The sequence below is a fragment of the Heteronotia binoei genome, chromosome 21, assembly GCF_032191835.1.
Source record: "Heteronotia binoei isolate CCM8104 ecotype False Entrance Well chromosome 21, APGP_CSIRO_Hbin_v1, whole genome shotgun sequence".
NCBI lineage: Eukaryota > Metazoa > Chordata > Lepidosauria > Squamata > Gekkonidae > Heteronotia > Heteronotia binoei.
The window spans coordinates 89,439,479-89,460,474 of record NC_083243.1 but is presented as its reverse complement, the minus strand read 5'-3'; positions in this window follow the sequence as shown (position 1 = coordinate 89,460,474).

Sequence of the window (20,996 nt, the reverse complement as noted above, 5' to 3'; positions counted from 1 at the left end):
ACCTCCCTCCCATCTATCAGCACTGATTTTTGGATTCTCAGAGGCAGCTTGTTGGAAAAGGGATAGGGTTGCCAGCCTCCAGGTGGGGCCTGGAGATCTCCTGCTTTTACAACTGATCTCCAGCTGGCAGAGATCATCTCCTCAGGAGAAAATGGCTGCTTGGAAAGGTGGACTCTGTGGCATTGTACCCTGCTGAGGTCCCTCCCCTCTCCAAACCTCATCTTCTCCAAGATCCATCCCCAAAGCCTCCAGGTATTTTCCAACACAGACCTGGCAACCCTAAGCCAGAGGGAGGGCAGGGAAAACTGCAAATGTCCTTCCCATTGCCATGTTTTCACTAATTTATATTTACTATTTCTTCAATAACTGCCTTGGGTTTGTATTTTGAAAAAGAAAGGCAAAACAGAAACATAATAAAAATAAATACATTTTAAAAATCCCTTGGCAAAAGCAATTTAGTCATTCCCACTTTGTTTAAAGCTGAAGAATGAAATCACTTAATGCTTCAGAATAGCAGAAGGGCAGTTAATGTCGCTGAGTAACTTGACTTATTACATAATGATACTGAAAAAAACCAGAGGGCTCCAAGCACTTGGGCTGAGGGGCGGAGCTTTCTACGTATGGATTCAAATCAGTCCTAGTCCCACAGCTGTTGGCAGCTGTTCAAGGCTCAGGGACCCACTGGCTCAAGGTTGGTTACCATCTTCATTGGTTGCTAATTATTGTTATAAAGAGGAGAATGTACATATTTTAGGTCAGGGATTGGTTAGCATCTTAATTGACCAAGAGAACACACACATTTTAGGTCATCTGACCATCTCAAACTCAGTTATAATCTTCCTACAACCCAAAGTTGTAATTAACTATAATAACTTTACACAATGCATTCTTTTTTTCTCTCTTTCTCTCTCTCTTTGGGCTAAATAATTGTTTTCTTTCTTCTTTTCATAGAACAGCATTGCACAAGTGGTAAAATTTTCTGGAAGTCAGCAGCCCTCTTCTCATCCGCTCCTACTGGGGATGAAACAATGGCCTACAGGGCCCTTTGGTTTTGTCTGGTATGCCTCTTCTTATCGGGTACAGTAGATATGTGTTCTGGGGACAGCTGCAGCTGGGGTTAGACAACAAAAGAAACAGCACATGTGAGACTGCTGAAGCAGCATTCTGCAAGAAGAAGCGGTGTGTTTAGTCAGTACCACAGGCCCCACGCCCTGCACCACCAATCAAGCCTTAGCTCCACTGCAGAAATAAAATAAACTCATAAGAGGAAGTGTGTGGTTAAAAACACCCAGGAGAACATACAGTTCTGTACAGCTTTTCTGGGCTTTGTGATGCCGTGCTATATGGGAAGGAGGGTGAGGTTAACCTGTGGGAACAAGGCATGTTAGAGCAAGCAAAAGTTTGCACCATGTGGCAGCATGCCCCTCCTGGTGCTGATGCACTGTTATATCTGGAAGAGAACAAACCTATTCAGGTTATCTGCAGCTGAATGCAGGGCTTACTTCTCAGGATTACTGCCTTTTTCTTCCCATTTCTTTGACATCTCTTCCTTTGCTCACTCTCTCCAACCCTGATTCCTCTTCCTCCTCAAGCCAATAGATCTGATGGAACATAGAAGTGCTGCTGCTGCTTGATTACCTGACATATTCATAAAAGTTGTGGGGTGGGAATAAGGTATCTACCCTGAAGTTTATAACTAAGTCACTTCTTCATCCTTGTTGTGGAAACACAAAAGGCTAATTCACATGCACATCACTCAATACCTTGTCACCCAATAAAAAGCCTTGTGGCACATTAAAGACTAAAGGATTTACTTGGAGACTATTTTGTCAGATGCACAAGGTGGCAAAGTATGAACATATAGGTACAGAAGGCAAAATGAAGATAGCGGGGCCATCAAATGTCTGCCATATTTCTATGCAGAGTCCACATGTAAACAAGAGAAATCTGTTTACATAACAATACTAGCAATAATACTTTAAAGACCTGTATGGCCTGGGACAGACATATCTGAGGGATCGCCTCTCCCCACATGTGGGTCAAAGAGCTTTATGCTTGGCTAACCAAGATCTATTGACTGTTGCTGTCTATTGGCTTAACCAGGCCAGGGCATTTTCCACCCTGTCCCTGGCCTGGTGGAACATGTTCCTGCTTGGGGTTAGGGCTCTTCCAGACCTCCTATTATTTTACAGAGCTTGCAAAATGAAGCTGTTCCACCAGGCCTTTGGTTGAGGCGACGGGCATCAAGTTGGCCTCCCTTACTGCAACCGCTCTCTCTATTTGGTCCAGTTTTAAGAAGCTGTTCAATGCCTCAGTATGTGTATACACACACACACACATGTACACACACACATTATTTTAATCTACTGAATTATTATGCATGTTTATTATCCAATGTAACCCACCCTGTGCCTGCTCACAGGACAATGGAATGTAAATCAAAATAAACAACAAACAAATATTTTCTAACTATGCTATGTTAACAGCTATAGTGAGAATTAAATCCACAATTTTGACCAAGCCCAGAATTAACAGTAGTGAATTGATGATACATTCTTGTTTATCTTTATTTTCCTGCATCATTTCTGTGGGGGGGGGGGGGGAGTGTTACCTATGTTGAGGTTAGTCGAATGGTCTTTAAAAACCTTTAAAATGCTACAAGACTGCAGCAACAGAACAGTAGTGCAATCCTACGCAATCACTTTAACCAAAACCCATTAATTTTTGATTGGATGCAGAGTTTAGATTCAAGTAATTCTGCATAGGATTGCACTATAGAACAGTAAACTTTCTGGAATTCATCACTCAGTGACTCACAGCTGCATGTGCAAATTACTCAGCTGGAAGAAAATTGTTCCTGATGTAACTGAAAGGTCTGTCTCTGGTATTCGTCAATAATAGCTATTTTGTATTTGTGAGACATTACTTGAGTAATGAATATTGATACATGAACTAATCTTAAGCCTGTTCACATGCAAAAGGTCTACAGTTTTACATGAAGTTGTGCTTTCTACTTATTTTCCCTATGAAGAGGTCCAACAAAGTCATGCAAGATTATCACACAGTTCCTTGTCTCTATCTGTTCTTTCCCTAAATATGGTGGACAGATGCCAATCTGGAAACTGGAAAGGTGTCTACTCACCTTGTGCCAATACCTAAGATGCAAGGAAATGTACTCACCTTCTTTAGGTGGGGGGGGGGGATCAGCATTCCTGTTTATTGCAGCTCTCTTAGTAGACAGAGCAGGTTGGAACATGTTCAACAAGAAGATATTGTTGAAGTAACATAGATTATGGGTGAATTCAGAAGTAAGTAGAGGGAAATTAGATCATACTTCCAAATGAGGCAGCACGCTGTTGAGAGCTAACATTTCTCATTAAATGGGTCATTCTAAATACCTTTATTAACTCATGGCCAATGAAAACTTAAAAATAACACACTTGGGGAAAGCAGTATGATGCACCATTTAAAAAGAATCACTCAGGAATACATTCAGTTCTGTATATATCTGTATCCTAAGTGAGTTTGAAAGGATTTGGAAAGTAAAATCCCCACTTTGCCGTGATGCTTCCAGCCAATCATTGTCTCTCACTCTAAACCAGGAGTGTCAAACATGTGGCCCAGGGGCTGAATCAGGCCCCTGAAGGACTACTATCAGGCTCCCAAGCAACTGTCTATCATCTGCTTCCTTCTATCTTTCTTGCTTTCCATCTGCATCACAGCTTGCTCAATCACACAGGAGCTACAGAGCAAAGCCTCTGTTTTCTCTATTGGCTGAGGCCAGGCCTCAGATTCAGTGGGAGCTCACAGGAGCACAGCTCCTGAACCTTTCTGAGAGTTCCACCTCCTCCTTCCCACCTTGTCCACTGAATAGTAGGTGCAGCTGCATAACAATCCCTGGATGAGCTCCACCACCTATTTTTCTACAAAACAACCCCTGGCTGAGGCTCCTCCCTTGGGGAGGAATGGCTTGCTTTGCCAGACTCTCTCAAGCACACAGCAGAGCTACTAAGCCAAGCCTCTCTCCCTTCTATTGGCTGAGGCTCCGCCCCCTCCTGGTCCCTTCCTTTACCCAGTTCCCTGCATTGCATAGGAGAGAGCACCTTTAAGACCAAGTGCTAATGTTTTAAACATGTTTTAAGTTTTTTCTTAATCTTTAATTGTGTTTGTATGTTTTATAAAGTTTATATCTCTGCCACCTGGCATTGCATTTTATGACACACGTGGCCCAGCCTAACAAGGTCTCATTTATGTCAGATTCAGCTCTAAACTATCTAATGTGACACTGCACTGCATATCCAGCTGAAAAATCAAAAGTGTTAAAAACAATAGTTTCTAGAGATCCCTAGAATATCACATAACACATTCACATCTCTTAGGGGGTTTTGTCCAGAAATGGAGTCACATTAAGATGGTTTTCCTCACTATTTCCCCTTTCTGCTTCACTGACTGCTGGTGGGAGATGGGGGAAGCATTGCCTGAGGTTCTCTTGCCCATGATGGGAAAATGCTAAATCCAAAACTATCTCACAGATGTGCTATATCAGTATAAAGTGAGTGAAAAGCCATCAACATCTCCCTTGAACTCCTTGAAGGAAGGACAGGGGGGAAATCTGATTTTTTTTCTGTTAGAAGAGTAGTGGAATATGTACTGATTAATCATTCTATCTTTCCAGAACAGAAAACAAAGCTTAAGATAAAAAGCCATCACCAGCATCAGTCTAGCCTAAACATCCACCATAAAAGGATGGTCTTTATATGTCTTCTAAAACTTAAATGAGAATGGGACCAGATATATGTCCCAGGAGCCTTGGTGCTGCCACTTAGAAGGTCCTGACATTTGTGCTGCTTTCAAAAGTGGTAGAACTTCTCCAGTACAGATAGGAGGTGTTCCTTAAGATATACTAGTCCAACTGGACCTAAAAATTATGATATGGAAACCAGTGAAGCTGGATTAGAGCTGACATAATTGCTCAGAATTGCTAAACCCAGTTAACAAACATGCAGCTGCATTCTGGTCTGATACTTTTTTCAACTTTTGAAAGGCAGCTACATATACATTGCATCACCAGTTCTGTGTAACTGGCCAGGCTAGATTTCACCAGAAAAGTTGCAGCTGGTATAGCAGTAAATTGGTAAAAGGACCTCCTGATTACAGTCACTATATGAACCATCCAGGAACAATGCCAGGTGAAACAGAACCTCCAACTTGCATACTTGGTCCTTTGGAAAAATATAACCATTCAGCACAAAACAAACATGACTTCCCAGATCATTGAAATCTTCAAACAACATCACCTCCATCTGGTCAAGAATAAGATTCAGTTTGCTCACCTTCACCCAGCCCCTCACTGGTTCCTGATACTGGAAATGCAAATCCACAGGCTTCTTAGAATCAGAAGCAACCAAGAAGTAAGCTGTGTTATTGGCATACTGATGACTATATCCAAAACCTCAAGAAAAATTCCCTTGAACAGGATTCCAAAGGTCACAGGGAAGAACAGCAACCTCCTAATGGTACCTTCTGAACCCTACCTTTCTAGGCAGGATTGGAACCACCATAGTATAGTACCTCCTGATTCCATCATATTCAGATGAATACCATAGCTGAGGCAATAAAGAGTTGCTGCAAGATCCAGGATAATCAACAGAGATACACCCACACAGCACATCATCAACTAAACTGACTGAGGCTATTTTGGTGCCCATTCCAAATTTAAAACCAGATTGAAATTGAATGTTAGAAAATCACTGTCAAAGTCTTGAAGATGAGCAACTCCCACACTTAGCTGATTCATACAATACAGGGTCCACAAGGACTCTGGATCACACATACATAGGGTGGCCAGACCGTCCCGGGCACCCGGGAATGTCCCGGTTCTGGCCCCCTATTCCCGCCTCCCGGGCTGGCTATACCGGGACCATTTAGAGGTCCCGGTTTAGCCAGCCCCGGAGGTGGTGGGCCGCGGACGCCGGCGGGGAAGGCGGCGAGAGAGGGAGGGAGCGTCCCTGCGCATGCGCAGGGCCCCTGCACACGCGCAGGGACGCTCCCTCCCTCACTCGCCGCCTTCCCCGCCCGCACGCGGGGCCCAGCGGCGGTGGCGGAGGCCTCTCCGCGGCCTCCGCTGGTCGCTGGAAGCCCTCCAGAGACTCTGGAGGGCCTCCAGCGACCAGCGGAGGCCGCGGAGAGGCCGCGGAGCAGCCGGCGCTGGTCCCGGAAGGCCTTCCAGAGACTCTGGAGGGCCTTCCGGGACCAGCGCCGACCAGTGAAGGCCTCTCCGCGGCCTCCGCTGGTCGCTGGAGGCCCTCCAGAGACTCTGGAGGGCCTCCAGCGACCAGCGGAGGCTGCGGAGAGGCCGCGGAGCAGCCGGCGCTGGTCCCGGAAGGCCCTCCAGAGACTCTGGAGGGCCTTCCGGGACCAGCGCCGACCAGCGGCCCGCTGAAGCAGCCTGTCAGTCACTTCCGGGTTCCTGTCCTGCATCTCGACCTGTGTTATTAGTGACAGGCTGCTTCGGCGGGCCGCTGCGCCGGCCCCCTGGGTCCCACAATGATGGGACCGATGCCACAGGGACGGGCTCGAAACACTCTATAACCCCTCAAAAGAACAGCAGTCTAACTCGCTTCCCCCGAGCCCTGCCGCCATAAGCCTCAAGGGGGCTCATTTTGCGGCATCTCCCGGCGGGAGGGTGGCACCCGCACGGGACACATATCAAATGAAAGAGGGGGCGCAGGGCTATCAGAAACAGCCGGCGGAGGGAGTCGGGAGACCACCCCACTGGGGGATCCACACCCCGAAAGTGATGAAGGTGGCGCAGATAGAGCCAACAGAGCAAACAGGACAAAATAAATAGGCAACATTATGCAGCACAGTTGAGAAAGTGCCTTATCCCATATACTGATGAAGTATATACAGGATTTGAGAACAAAATTGTTTCCAGCGGTGATATTTGGGGGATTTTTGGGGACGTCACAGGAAGTGCTGTGAAGTCACTTCCTGTTTCCGGCAGTGGCATTTGGGGGAAATGATGTCATTTGGGGGAAGTGATGTCACAGGAAGTGATGTCACTTCCCGTTTCCGGCAGGTGACGCGGGGGAAATGATGTCACAGGAAGTGGTGTCACTTCCTGTTTCCGGCGGTGGCATGACATCACCGGAAGTGACGTCACTTCCTGTTTCCGGCGGCGCGCACGCTTCGCGCGCGCACCCCTTCCTCCCCCCTTCCCCCCCAAGGTGTCCCTGGCTGGCCTTCAGACATTATGGTCACCCTACACATGCATCTGGGATTTCTGAGCTTCTCAGATGCACAGAGGCCCAGTTCTGGTCACAACTATGGCATACATGGAAAAGAATGTGAAATGACACATTAAACACAAAAGTACAAGTGTTTTCCAATTAAACAAACAGAGGCTCCCCAGAGCCATTTCAGTTTTGGAAAATGGTGCAGGGGGGGAGTCTGGATCCCCTTAACCATTTACACTGCAGTCCTGGTCAGTATTGGACCCCCATGTGCCTGGGAAGCACAGAACTCCCAACCCATATCTGATAAAAGCTGTTCCCATTTTACATTGTGCCCAGTTTCTTCGTAAGCCATAGAACCAAACAGTTTGACCATGTGGAATAAAAAAATTCCCTCAAAGCCATCAGGAAACTGTTTGGATCCATCAGTCTTCCAGGGAAGACCTTCTTAATAGGTCCCCCACTCCTGCAGGGGGTACAAAAAGCTTCAGTCCTAAACCTGATCTGCAAGGGATATGACCATGACAAACAGATTATTGCTAGTTCCTCTATTTTCCCTCCAAACCATTAGAGGGGAGAAAAATCAAAATTGTGTCATGCTGTATCAAGGGTGGCCAAACTGCAGCTCAGGAGCCGCATGTGACTCTTTCACACATATTGTATGGCTCTCAAAGCCCCCACCGCCCTGTCAGCCAGCTTGGATAAGGCATTTGTTTCTTTAAATCACTTCTCCAAGCCAAGCCATTATGAGAAGAACACTGAGATTTGACTGAAGCCTAGGGTGGCCAGACCGTCCCGGTCTCCCGGGACTTTCCCGGATCTGGCCCCCAATTCCCGGCTCCCGGGCTGGGTATACCGGGACCATTAAGAGGTCCCGGTTTAGCCAGCCAGAGAGCCGGGGACCATGCGCCCGGGCGGGGAAGGCGGCGAGTAAGGGAGGGAGCGACCCTGCGCATGCGCAGATCACCCTGCGCACGCGCAGGGACGCTCCCTCCCTCACTCGCCGCCTTCCCGCCCGCGCACGGGGCCGGGCGGTGGCGGCGGAGGGCCGGGAGAGCGTCGGAAAGGCCCGCGGGGGTCGCTGGAGGCCCTCCAGCGACCCCCGCGGGCCTTTCCGACGCTCCCCGGGGCTCCAAGCTCCCACCCCCCCGTCCTCCTCCGCCCGGGAGAGCGTCGGAAAGGCCCGCGGGGGTCGCTGAAGGGCCTCCAGCGACTCCCGCGGGCCTTTCCGACGCTCCCCGGGGCTCCAAGCTCCCACCCCCCGTCCTCCTCCGCCCGGGAGGGCGTCGGAAAGGCCCGCGGGGGTCGCTGGAGGCCCTCCAGCGACCCCCGCGGGCCTTTCCGACGCTCCCCGGGGCTCCAAGCTCCCACCCCCCGTCCTCCTCTGCCCGGGAGGGCGTCGGAAAGGCCCGCGGGGGTCGCTGGAGGCCCTCCAGCGACCCCCGCGGGCCTTTCCGACGCTCCCCGGGGCTCCAAGCTCCCACCCCCCGTCCTCCTCCGCCCGGGAGAGCGTCGGAAAGGCCCGCGGGGGTCGCTGGAGGCCCTCCAGCGACCCCCGCGGGCCTTTCCGAGGCTCCCCGGGGCTCCAAGCTCCCACCCCCCGTCCTCCTCTGCCCGGGAGAGCGTCGGAAAGGCCCGCGGGGGTCGCTGGAGGGCCTCCAGCGACCCCCGCGGGCCTTTCCGACGCTCCCCGGGGCTCCAAGCTCCCACCCCCCGTCCTCCTCCACCCGGGAGAGCGTCGGAAAGGCCCGCGGGGGTCGCTGGAGGCCCTCCAGCGACCCCCGCGGGCCTTTCCGACGCTCCCCGGGGCTCCAAGCTCCCACCCCCCGTCCTCCTCCGCCCGGGAGAGCGTCGGAAAGGCCCGCGGGGGTCGCTGGAGGCCCTCCAGCGACCCCCGCGGGCCTTTCCGACGCTCCCCGGGGCTCCAAGCTCCCACCCCCCGTCCTCCTCCGCCCGGGAGAGCGTCGGAAAGGCCCGCGGGGGTCGCTGGAGGCCCTCCAGCGACCCCCGCGGGCCTTTCCGACGCTCCCCGGGGCTCCAAGCTCCCACCCCCCGTCCTCCTCCGCCCGGGAGAGCGTCGGAAAGGCCCGCGGGGGTCGCTGGAGGCCCTCCAGCGACCCCCGCGGGCCTTTCCGACGCTCCCCGGGGCTCCAAGCTCCCACCCCCCGTCCTCCTCCGCCCGGGAGAGCGTCGGAAAGGCCCGCGGGGGTCGCGGGGCTCCAAGCTCCCACCCCCCCGTCCTCCTCCGCCCGGGAGAGCGTCGGAAAGGCCCGCGGGGGTCGCTGGAGGCCCTCCAGCGACCCCCGCGGGCCTTTCCGAGGCTCCCCGGGGCTCCAAGCTCCCACCCCCCGTCCTCCTCTGCCCGGGAGAGCGTCGGAAAGGCCCGCGGGGGTCGCTGGAGGGCCTCCAGCGACCCCCGCGGGCCTTTCCGACGCTCCCCGGGGCTCCAAGCTCCCACCCCCCGTCCTCCTCCACCCGGGAGAGCGTCGGAAAGGCCCGCGGGGGTCGCTGGAGGCCCTCCAGCGACCCCCGCGGGCCTTTCCGACGCTCCCCGGGGCTCCAAGCTCCCACCCCCCGTCCTCCTCCGCCCGGGAGAGCGTCGGAAAGGCCCGCGGGGGTCGCTGGAGGCCCTCCAGCGACCCCCGCGGGCCTTTCCGACGCTCCCCGGGGCTCCAAGCTCCCACCCCCCGTCCTCCTCCGCCCGGGAGAGCGTCGGAAAGGCCCGCGGGGGTCGCTGGAGGCCCTCCAGCGACCCCCGCGGGCCTTTCCGACGCTCCCCGGGGCTCCAAGCTCCCACCCCCCGTCCTCCTCCGCCCGGGAGAGCGTCGGAAAGGCCCGCGGGGGTCGCTGGAGGCCCTCCAGCGACCCCCGCGGGCCTTTCCGACGCTCCCCGGGGCTCCAAGCTCCCACCCCCCGTCCTCCTCCGCCCGGGAGAGCGTCGGAAAGGCCCGCGGGGGTCGCGGGGCTCCAAGCTCCCACCCCCCCGTCCTCCTCCGCCCGGGAGAGCGTCGGAAAGGCCCGCGGGGGTCGCTGGAGGCCCTCCAGCGACCCCCGCGGGCCTTTCCGAGGCTCCCGGGGCTCCAAGCTCCCACCCCCCGTCCTCCTCTGCCCGGGAGAGCGTCGGAAAGGCCCGCGGGGGTCGCTGGAGGGCCTCCAGCGACCCCCGCGGGCCTTTCCGACGCTCCCCGGGGCTCCAAGCTCCCACCCCCCGTCCTCCTCTGCCCGGGAGGGCGTCGGAAAGGCCCGCGGGGGTCGCTGGAGGCCCTCCAGCGACCCCCGCGGGCCTTTCCGACGCTCCCCGGTGCTCCAAGCTCCCACCCCCCGTCCTCCTCTGCCCGGGAGGGCGTCGGAAAGGCCCGCGGGGGTCGCTGGAGGCCCTCCAGCGACCCCCGCGGGCCTTTCCGACGCTCCCCGGGGCTCCAAGCTCCCACCCCCTGTCCTCCTCCGCCCGGGAGGGCGTCGGAAAGGCCCGCGGGGGTCGCTGGAGGCCCTCCAGCGACCCCCGCGGGCCTTTCCGACGCTTCCCCGGCCTCTACCACCACCACCCCCCGTGCTGGCGGAGGCCCGGGAGGGCATTGGAAAGGCCTCTCCGCCGCCGCCGCCGGACTCGCCGCCGCTGCCGCTGGACTCGCCGCCGCCGCAGGTAAGGGGGCCGAAAGCGGGGGGGGGGCTGGCGGTTGGGGGTGGCCTGCCTTCCTTCCTTCCTTCCTTCCTTCCTTCCTTCCTTCCTTCCTTCCTTCCTTCCTTCCTTCCTTCCTTCCTTCCTTCCTTCCTTCCTTCCTTCCTTCCGTTCTTATGTGACGCAGAGTGTTGGACTGGATGGGCCACTGGCCTGATCCAACAGGGCTTCTCTTATGTTATGTTCTTAAGTGTGACACAGAGTGTTGGACTGGATGGGCCACTGGCCTGATCCAACAGGGCTTCTCTTATGTTATGTTCTTAAGTGTGACACAGAGTGTTGGACTGGATGGGCCACTGGCCTGATCCAACAGGGCTTCTCTTATGTTCTTATGTGACGCAGAGTGTTGGACTGGATGGGCCACTGGCCTGATCCAACAGGGCTTCTCTTATGTTATGTTCTTAAGTGTGACACAGAGTGTTGGACTGGATGGGCCACTGGCCTGATCCAACAGGGCTTCTCTTATGTTCTTATGTGACGCAGAGTGTTGGACTGGATGGGCCACTGGCCTGATCCAACAGGGCTTCTCTTATGTTCTTATGTGACACAGAGTGTTGGACTGGATGGGCCACTGGCCTGATCCAACAGGGCTTCTCTTATGTTCTTATGTGACGCAGAGTGTTGGACTGGATGGGCCACTGGCCTGATCCAACAGGGCTTCTCTTATGTTATGTTCTTAAGTGTGACACAGAGTGTTGGACTGGATGGGCCACTGGCCTGATCCAACAGGGCTTCTCTTATGTTCTTATGTGACGCAGAGTGTTGGACTGGATGGGCCACTGGCCTGATCCAACAGGGCTTCTCTTATGTTCTTAAGTGTGACACAGAGTGTTGGACTGGATGGGCCACTGGCCTGGTCCAACAGGGCTTCTCTTATGTTCTTATGTGACGCAGAGTGTTGGACTGGATGGGCCACTGGCCTGATCCAACAGGGCTTCTCTTATGTGACAATACTGACTTTGGTGGACCCAAGCACTGATTCAGTGTAAGGGAGCTTTGTGTTTGTGTCTTCTAGTGCAATTTTGTTCTCAGATCCTGTATTTACTTCATCAGTATATGGGATAAGGCACTTTCTCAACTGTGCTGCATAAATCAGCCTATTTATTTTGTCCTGTTGGCTCTGTTGGCTCTATCTGCGCCACCTTCATCACTTTCGGGGTGTGGATCCCCCAGTGGAGTGGTCTCCCGACTCCCTCCGCCGGCTGTTTCTGATAGCCCTGCGCCCCCTCTTTCATTTGATATGTGTCCCGTGCGGGTGCCACCCTCCCGCCGGGAGATGCCGCAAAATGAGCCCCCTTGAGGCTTATGGCGGCAGGGCTCGGGGGAAGCGAGCTAGACTGCTGTTCTTTTGAGGGGTTATAGAGTGTTTCGAGCCCGTCCCTGTGGCATCGGTCCCATCATTGTGGGGCCCAGGGGGCCAGCGCAGCGGCACGCTGAAGCAGCCTGTCGGTCACTTCCAGGTTCCTGTCCTGCATCTCGACCTGTGTTATTAGTGACAGGCTGCTTCGGCGTGCCGCTGCGCCGGCCCCCTGGGTCCCACAACGATGGGACCGATGCCACAGGGACGGGCTCGAAACACTCTATAACCCCTCAAAAGAACAGCAGTCTAGCTCGCTTCCCCCGAGCCCTGCCGCCATAAGCCTCAAGGGGGCTCATTTTGCGGCATCTCCCGGCGGGAGGGTGGCACCCGCACGGGACACATATCAAATGAAAGAGGGGGCGCAGGGCTATCAGAAACAGTCAGCGGAGGGAGTCGGGAGACCACCCCACTGGGGGATCCACACCCCGAAAGTGATGAAGGTGGCGCAGATAGAGCCAACAAAGCCAACAGGACAAAATATATAGGCTGCATTATGCAGCACAGTTGAGAAAGTGCCTTATCCCATATACTGATGAAGTATATACAGGATTTGAGAAGAAAATTGTTTCCGGCGGTGATATTTGGGGGATTTTTGGGGACGTCACAGGAAGTGCTGTGAAGTCACTTCCTGTTTCGGGCAGTGGCATTTGGGGAAAATGATGTCATTTGGGGGAAATGATGTCACAGGAAGTGATGTCACTTCCCGTTTCCGGCAGGTGACGCGGGGAAAATGATGTCACAGGAAGTGATGCCACTTCCTGTTTCCGGTGGTGGCATGACGTCACCGGAAGTGACGTCACTTCCTGTTTCCGGCGGCGCGCGCGCGCGCACCCCTGCCTCCCCCCCCCCCCGTTGTCCCTGGCTGGCCTTCAGACATTATGGTCACCCTACTGAAGCCTGCCTTCCTTCCTTCCTTCCTTCCTTCCTTCCTTCCTTCCTTCCTTCCTTCCTTCCTTCCTTCCTTCCTGCTCTCAAACATCTGATGTTTATTCTATGTGGCTCATGTTAAACAAGTTTGGCCACTCCTGTGCTATACTTTGGGGCCAGTGGTTGTCTTGGTGGTAATGAAATCCTGAGCTGCTCCAGACAAGGGGGCACAGTATGAATACTGAAGACTCCCAGTATTATAAGCCATCAATACAGCTCCTGAGGTCATTTCCATCACTTTAAGCAAAGAGACTGGCAGCAGCAGAGTGATAAGTATACACCCAAAAATCCACCCTGACCTGGATAGCCCAGGCAATCTTGATCTCATCAGATCTTGGAAGTTAAGCAGAGTCAACTCTGGTAAGTACCTGGATGAGAGACCTCCTTGAAATACCAGCAGTCAGGAAAACAGGGCAGGCTTTATTCCACCACCTCTCTGAATATCCACCATGCTGTCCATAGGGGTCAGTCACCAGAGGTAGCCATGGCTTCCACGTGTGCGAGCACACACAAAAAAATACCCCAAAAAGTATACACACAATAACTAAGGATGTGCAAGAAAAAAATTCAGTATTCTTCAGATCTGAGGGGTTTGGACCCTTAAAAATTTGTATTGCCTTGAAAAACTTGTCCTGCTCTGACCTAGCCACTGTAATCTATGCAGTGGTCACCTCCAGACTGGATTACTATAATTTGCTATACATAGGCCTTCCCTTGAGGTTGACCCAGAAGCTCAGTCAGTTCAGAATGCAGTGGCTTGGGTCCTCACAGGGACCCCATGCACAACTCACATCTCTTCGGTGCTGTGAAAGCTTAATTGGCTTCCAATGGAGTACTGGATCAGGTTCAAGGTGTTGGTGTTGACAGCCAAGGGACCTACATATCTTCAGGATTGCCTCTCCTGGCATACCCTAAGAGAGCATTGCACTCTGGTGATTAACGTCTGCTGGTAGTCCCCAGCCGGAGAGATATTTGGCTGTCCTTGAACAGGGCCAGGGCCTTTTCTGCCTTAGCCCCAACCTGGTGGAACATGCTGCCTTGTGGGATCTACTTTCTTTCTGCAGGGCCTGTAATGCAGAGATGTTCTGCCAGGCATTTGGTTGTGCTACAATACAAACAAACTTAATACTGACATAATGAACCATTAAACATTGCTTGATACTCTAAATAGTCTATTATAAATCTCCTAATCAGAAAATTCCATCACAAGTGTTCAAACGATGCAAACTAGGTTCCAGTTCACAAAATAGGCAACACAATTTCATGAGTAACCAACTCCAAATAACTTCACTCTAAGCAAATTTGAGCAGCATGAGCTCTTCTCTACAGTCTGTTGCTAGCACTGCACAGTTCAATGTCCAAATCAAGGAACAAATTGTAACTTAAGCTCCAAATCAAGAAAGGAGTTTCCTTCAGCTATGGAGACCAGTACTATGTCCATGGAGCTAGTGGATCAGCAGTAGTCAAGTCAAGTTAGCCTTTATTGGCATTAAATATATAGATATAGCAAATTGGTTAAAAAAAAGATAAAATGGAACGATTGCATACATATACATCAGGAAAAGCATAAACATAAACTATTTCTATGAGATCCTCTGGCATGCCTTTAAAACAGAATAAAGAAACTTAGCCACTTTCTCAGTGACACTAGATGAAGTATCGTTCAAAAGACTATAGACTTTAAGTGCATCAGAACAATCAACCATGCTAACTAAAAGAGGATGTAAATACTTGTGACGAAGATCTGTATACAAATTACAATAAAGAAGAATATGAGTAACTGACTCCACACATTTTTGCTTACAGAGACAGTATCTGACTGAGTAGGCTGTCTTGTTAAATCTGCCATAAAGAATGGCAGAGGGCATGGCATTGCATTGCATCTGGCAAGGGAAAAAGCTCTATGCTGCTGTGGCACCTGCAAGACAGATAGATATGAGGCCATTTTCCCAGTACTAAGAGAGATCTCAAAACTCAGTGGGGAACAAGTTTTCTTAGCCAGACTGTAAAGGTCTTGGTGCTCAATATCTAGCAACTTGCTTTTAATTTGTTGGACTGCGGTGGTGAAGCACAGCATGGACAATAGTTCTAGGGATAAACCCATTGCTTTTATTTTTCTCTCAATATGTGCTGACCAATTTGACAAATTAAATTCAGAGAGCATTTGAGAGATGAGCAGCAATAGTGAGATTGTGTGGCCAAACACAAGTCAACTAATTAAGAACATCTAGAGCAGATTGGGTAATGGATTTGTGTTTCATGATACCAATGGCACCCTTGACCAACTAACTAGCGAAGACTGACTCACCACCCCTTTTATACTCTCACCACCCAAACCCTTCACCAGTCTGGATATTAAGATCGTCTCCTGGAATGTGGTCGGCTGTCAAAATAAGGCCAAATATGCTGAGTTTATAAAATATATTAAGGGGTTTGATGTTATACTACTACAAGAAACCTGGACTCCACACCAGATCCAACTAGAAGGGAACAAGTCCTATTCCCTCCCAGCTTTCAGGAGTAATACAAGGGGTCGTTTTCAAGCAGGATTGTCTATACTTGTCTCCTTACATTTTACCTTTGAACACATCACTCTACAGGAAAACATCTCTATGGTGCAGGTCATCAAGCTTCTCCTCAAAAAATTCTCCTTAATTATTGTGAATTTATATGTACCACCCTCTCTAGATAAGCTAACTCTTTTGCAATATTGGGAACACTTGGCCACACTCATGGAGGAATTAGAGAGGAAATTTCCAACCATAGAAATAATTCTAGTGGGTGACTTTAATGCTAGGGTAGGGAAGGACTGTAGCATATTTTTTAAAGCTCTTGATTTTAACCAAGAGAACACCCTTCCACCCATTTTCTCCTATCCAAGATGCTCCAAGGATAGCCTTCTAAATTCCGCAGGCATCTGTCTTGCCAAATTCTGTATGCAATACAACAGAATTTGGTTAAATGGTTTGATTGGCTACCAAAATTCAGGAAAATTCACCTTTGTCTCCCCGAGGGGCTATAGCGTAACTGATACTGATTACATTTTAATCTCTCCTTTATTGAAACCTTATGTCAAAGATTTTACATTGGGGGGTTTTATTATTAGTGACCATTTTCCCCTCATTTTGACTCTTCAAATTGGTCCTCACATTTATCCCTCCTGTAACTTGTCCTTGCAACCTTACAAGACTGACTTATTGCCCAGAATTCCATGGAACAATCACACAGTTTGGAAAACCCAACAGCTCTTCAGATCTGGTCCCGCTGTAGAATACAGATCCTCTTTAATATGTGCATCTGACCCTAATGTATCTGTATCAACTTACAATTCTTTAATATCTTATATTTCTGAATCACTGAGTGTCAGTTCAGGGTGCCCAAGAAGAGGTGCAACTATTCTAGTAAACTCTACACACAGATGGTTCGACAGAGAATGTAAAGGATCAGCAGTAGTGGCAGGAGATGCCCCTCCAGACTGAAGACCATTTTGTTTACATTTTCTCAACCATTCTTCCCAAAATTGGGTTTGAATTCATACAATTATTTTGGAACTGTCATATAAAATTGAAATACATTTTAAAATGCACGCAAACAACTCTCATGCAGATATATATTTTGAAATAATTATTACCAGTATGTTCATTTATCCAACTTGAATGAATATGACTTGAGGATCCAGCCTGCAGTCAAATCTCAGTGTTCTTCTCATAATGGTTCTTACCCTCACAAAATCACATGAGTTGTTATGTATACAGTGATCATTCAGAAACAGCAGGTGTAAGGGGATTATACTCAAGGTAGCATTGCTTTTAGAGATACATGGGGAAGTCAATGCTTGTGTTAAGCCCAAATGGAATGTATGTACATCATCTGTGAATCCAGTAATACTCTTGCTGCAGTCATATTTTAACAATGTCCTCCCTGATGTAAGGACGTGGTTGGTATTTATAAAAAACAAAAACCTGAGGTCATTAATAGAATGGTGCATTTCTTTAAAGTGCATCAGGGCATCTGGCACTTCATGTTTTAGTCTAGAACTATGTTTAAGCACCCTTATTTTTAACTTCCTACCTAGATGACATCCCACATACAGCTTGCCACACCCACAAACACTATGTACACAATATATTTTGAATTGTAATTGGACAGATGTCTTAATCTTATTCTGCTCCCATTCACTGGGTTTAAAAATTCTTTGATGACCAATGCATGCTCACATGCTAGGCAATGACTGCAAGCAACATGTTCATATGCATCGCTGCAGTCTTAGTAATCTGATTCAGTTCCAATATCTGCCCTTATTAAAGAGTTTTGCAGACTCTTGGGATTTCTAAATCCAATTTGGATTATATTTGGGCATCCAGGAATATGTGCCACAATATGCCAAAACTTAGCAATCCATTTCTTAATTTGGTTTGCCAGTGGGGAACATTGTAACCCACAAACTAATTTGTTTGCTGCTGGGTTCGAGCAGGTTAGCACTAGGTTCTGCTGCTGGTCACCAGTAAGTTGGCATTGAATTCTGCTGGACACTAGTACATTGTGCTGGTTCTTCTATAGCAGCGCCAACCTCACGGCCTCACTGGATCTCTTTATTTCAGTCTCTTCGGGGTATTTTACTTCGTTATTTGATGGAAATAGAATTTTCTTCGTAGGGGACCACAGCAGCTTTGTTAGTTTTTCCCAAAAATATAGGCTCTCAAGAACTTTAACTCAAACCACAGATTTATTATAACACGAAGTCTTTAACTTGGGGATAAGGAAGATATTTACACAGGCTAACACGTTACTCAGTTGTTTCAGGCTTTACAATAACTTCTTCCTTCTTGAGTCTCTCAGTTACACAGTTCACAGTTTCCCTATAACTCACTCTCCACCTCTAGCCAAGGTCTGGCCTCTTGGGAATGATGTGCCAAGTCTCACCCCTCGACTGGAGCCACTACTACCAGTCCTTCTGGTGTCTCAGACCCACATCTGCTCCCTCAACCACCTCACTAGATCTCCAGAGTTGTCTATAGGTGTCTGTGACCGTTCAGGTCTTGACTGACTCACACTTGTTCCTCACACACAGCCCTCTTGGCTGGTTTTGTCGAGCTTGCAGTCTCTGGAAGACTTTCCCGTCACTGTCTCAAGCTCCTTCACAGGATCAGCTGCCCTCCCAGCCTCTGTCAGGCATGAACTGACCCTCTCAGTCTCTGTCAGGCCCCAACACTGACAGACTTCTGACAGGCACCAACTCTGTCAGACACTAACTGACTGAATGACTGCCTCAGCAGTTTCCGTCACTCAACCACTTTCCCTCCCTGAGAGCTCCGAGCCCTTTGCCCCCACCCTCAGGTCACCTGACGCAGGCCCTGTGCGTCTTCAGTTTCTGGTTAACCCCTAGCTTTCCGTCACAGATGTCCTTTCAGAAATCCCACCCCCATTTCAGAGATTCTCAGGTCTGACCTGTTTTAGCACTGCCACTGTGGCACTGGTTCTGCTGGGCACGTTGCACTGGTTTTGCTGCTGGCTTTGGAAAGGTGCCCCCCCACTTTACTTTCAGCTGCAGATTCTCTGAGACATTCTGCTGGGCTTGTACTGCCTTGCTATTTCCCTCCATTGAAAACAATGGAGGAGGGGACATCCTTTTTGGGTGCCCATAAAATTGGACCCCCTGGTTCAATCTTTTTGAAACTTGGCAGCTCATTTGAGAAGAGGCAACTATGCTGTAAATTTGGTGTCTCTACCTCAAACCTTCTGCCCCCAGCCCACTGAATATACCCTAGGATATCTGCCATTTACTATAATGGCCCCATAGGGTGTAATAGAGCTGAAAATTTTGGATTCCTGAATTAATTCAGGATTCTCTTATCAGTAAGCCAAATCAGATCAGAGAATCTTTCAGCTTAATTAATGCCTGAATCATGTAAAAAAGGCATTATTTGGGTATTCATTTGGCTTGAAAATGCTGAATGCACATCCCTAGCAGTGCCAAAAAGTGGCATTCCAGACCATTTTCCTTTGCATGCCATGCTGGTTCTCTGTCCAAGGAACTGAGGTGAGACCCTGAGGTGTTAGCAGCACCACTGGGCTCAGCTTGTGCCCACTGCATCTGGCAAAGTACAACTTAGTCCTCTCCTTCCTCTCTTTGTTTGCTGTTGTTACATTAACATCTTCATAGACAGACATTAAATACTTCTGATACTCAAGCCAAAGAGGTTACCTATCTGTCTTAACCTGTCCCTAGAGTGTAACATCAGACACAAAATGGAGGCTTACTGGACAGACAACCAATTCTACCACAATAACCCCATTTTTTCATTCCTCTAGTCCCAGCTACTGCTGAACTACAAACCCAGGAGAACACAGCTGGGAAAAGACTGATCTGCATTAATCCACCCACCCAGGTCCTGTAATATATGATAGGTTGGCTTGTTCATTCAGGATGTCTATAAAAATTCAGCAAAAGAATTATTTGATAATATAGCTCTTTTACTATATATTTAAAATGCCAAACATACATTATTTCTGTAGTTATTTCATTTATACCTCACTTTTCCTGTCACAAAGCAGCTTACATTGTTCTTCTCTCCTCTATTTCATCCTCACAAAAATGCTATGAAGAAAGTTAGTCTGAGTGTGTATATGAGTGGCCCAAGGTCATGGAGCAAGTTTCCATGGCAGAGTGGGGATTTAAACCTGGGTCTCCTAGATCCTCAACCAGCATATCAACTACTACACCGCAATGTAGCAGTATAGTTTTCAGTAATCCTTGTAGCATTCCTTCCATGCAGCAGAGAGATAGTTATGTGGCTTAGACACCCACAGCCCTCTTGACTACTGTACTACACAAAGCTATAGCCCACACTCTTTGTAGAAAATAAACAAAATGTTCTTCTTCAAGTCTAGTGATGATCCCGTACATACAGAGCTCGTCCTTTCTTTCAAGGATCATTTCTGCTGAAGTCACTGAGAGCAGAAGCAGACTCCAAGAAAAAAACAGTGCACTGTTGACACTTAGCCAAGCCCCAAGGCTGAAAGCAAATAACCCCGAATATATCTGCTAAAAAAGAAAAGCGAATTATTTGAGTGCATTTAAAACTAGCTTTGTTTTTTTTTTCCATGTGTTAGTCTTTTCTCCAGAAAGTTTAGCCTTTGACCTGCACAGCACTGTTATTTCTATTATTTCAATTCTACAATTTTTTTCTTTGCAAAAAAGGCAGGCTATAAATGAAGTAAATAATGCTGACTTGCCCTTTGAAGCATTTGGTATCTGTTCATCCTTAAACTTCCCCAGTTTCCACAGGATATATTTCCTGTGTGCTTGAGATGGAAGCAGCGGTGGGGATGCCAATGCATCTCAGCTCTGTTCCTAGATCTTCCGCTGACTCACTAAGCATTGTTGGCCAAGTTAACTCACTTGGAAAAAAAGGCTTGTTCATACTGGCCTACCTCCAAAGAGTACTAAATAATTAACATTTGCAAAGCCGCCCTGAGACACTTAGGTGAGAAGGGCGGGGTATAAATCTTAATATAAATAAATAAATAAATAAAGTGTCTGTAGTACTGCAAATTAAAGGAACCATATAGATACTAGACATGTCACTTGGGGGGGACACCATGCACAGACCTTCATTGCTCCTCCCATCTGCTTCTGGAAGTGGAACACCCAGAAACACACAATATGCAAACAGTTAAGGTTTGCTTTGGTAAGAAACTACCAAGACTCAGAATTATTAATTCTGTATCCTAGTTGAAAAGCAAAACAGAGAAGAGACAGTGCAGCCCAGTGAAGAAAACTATTCTTTGACCT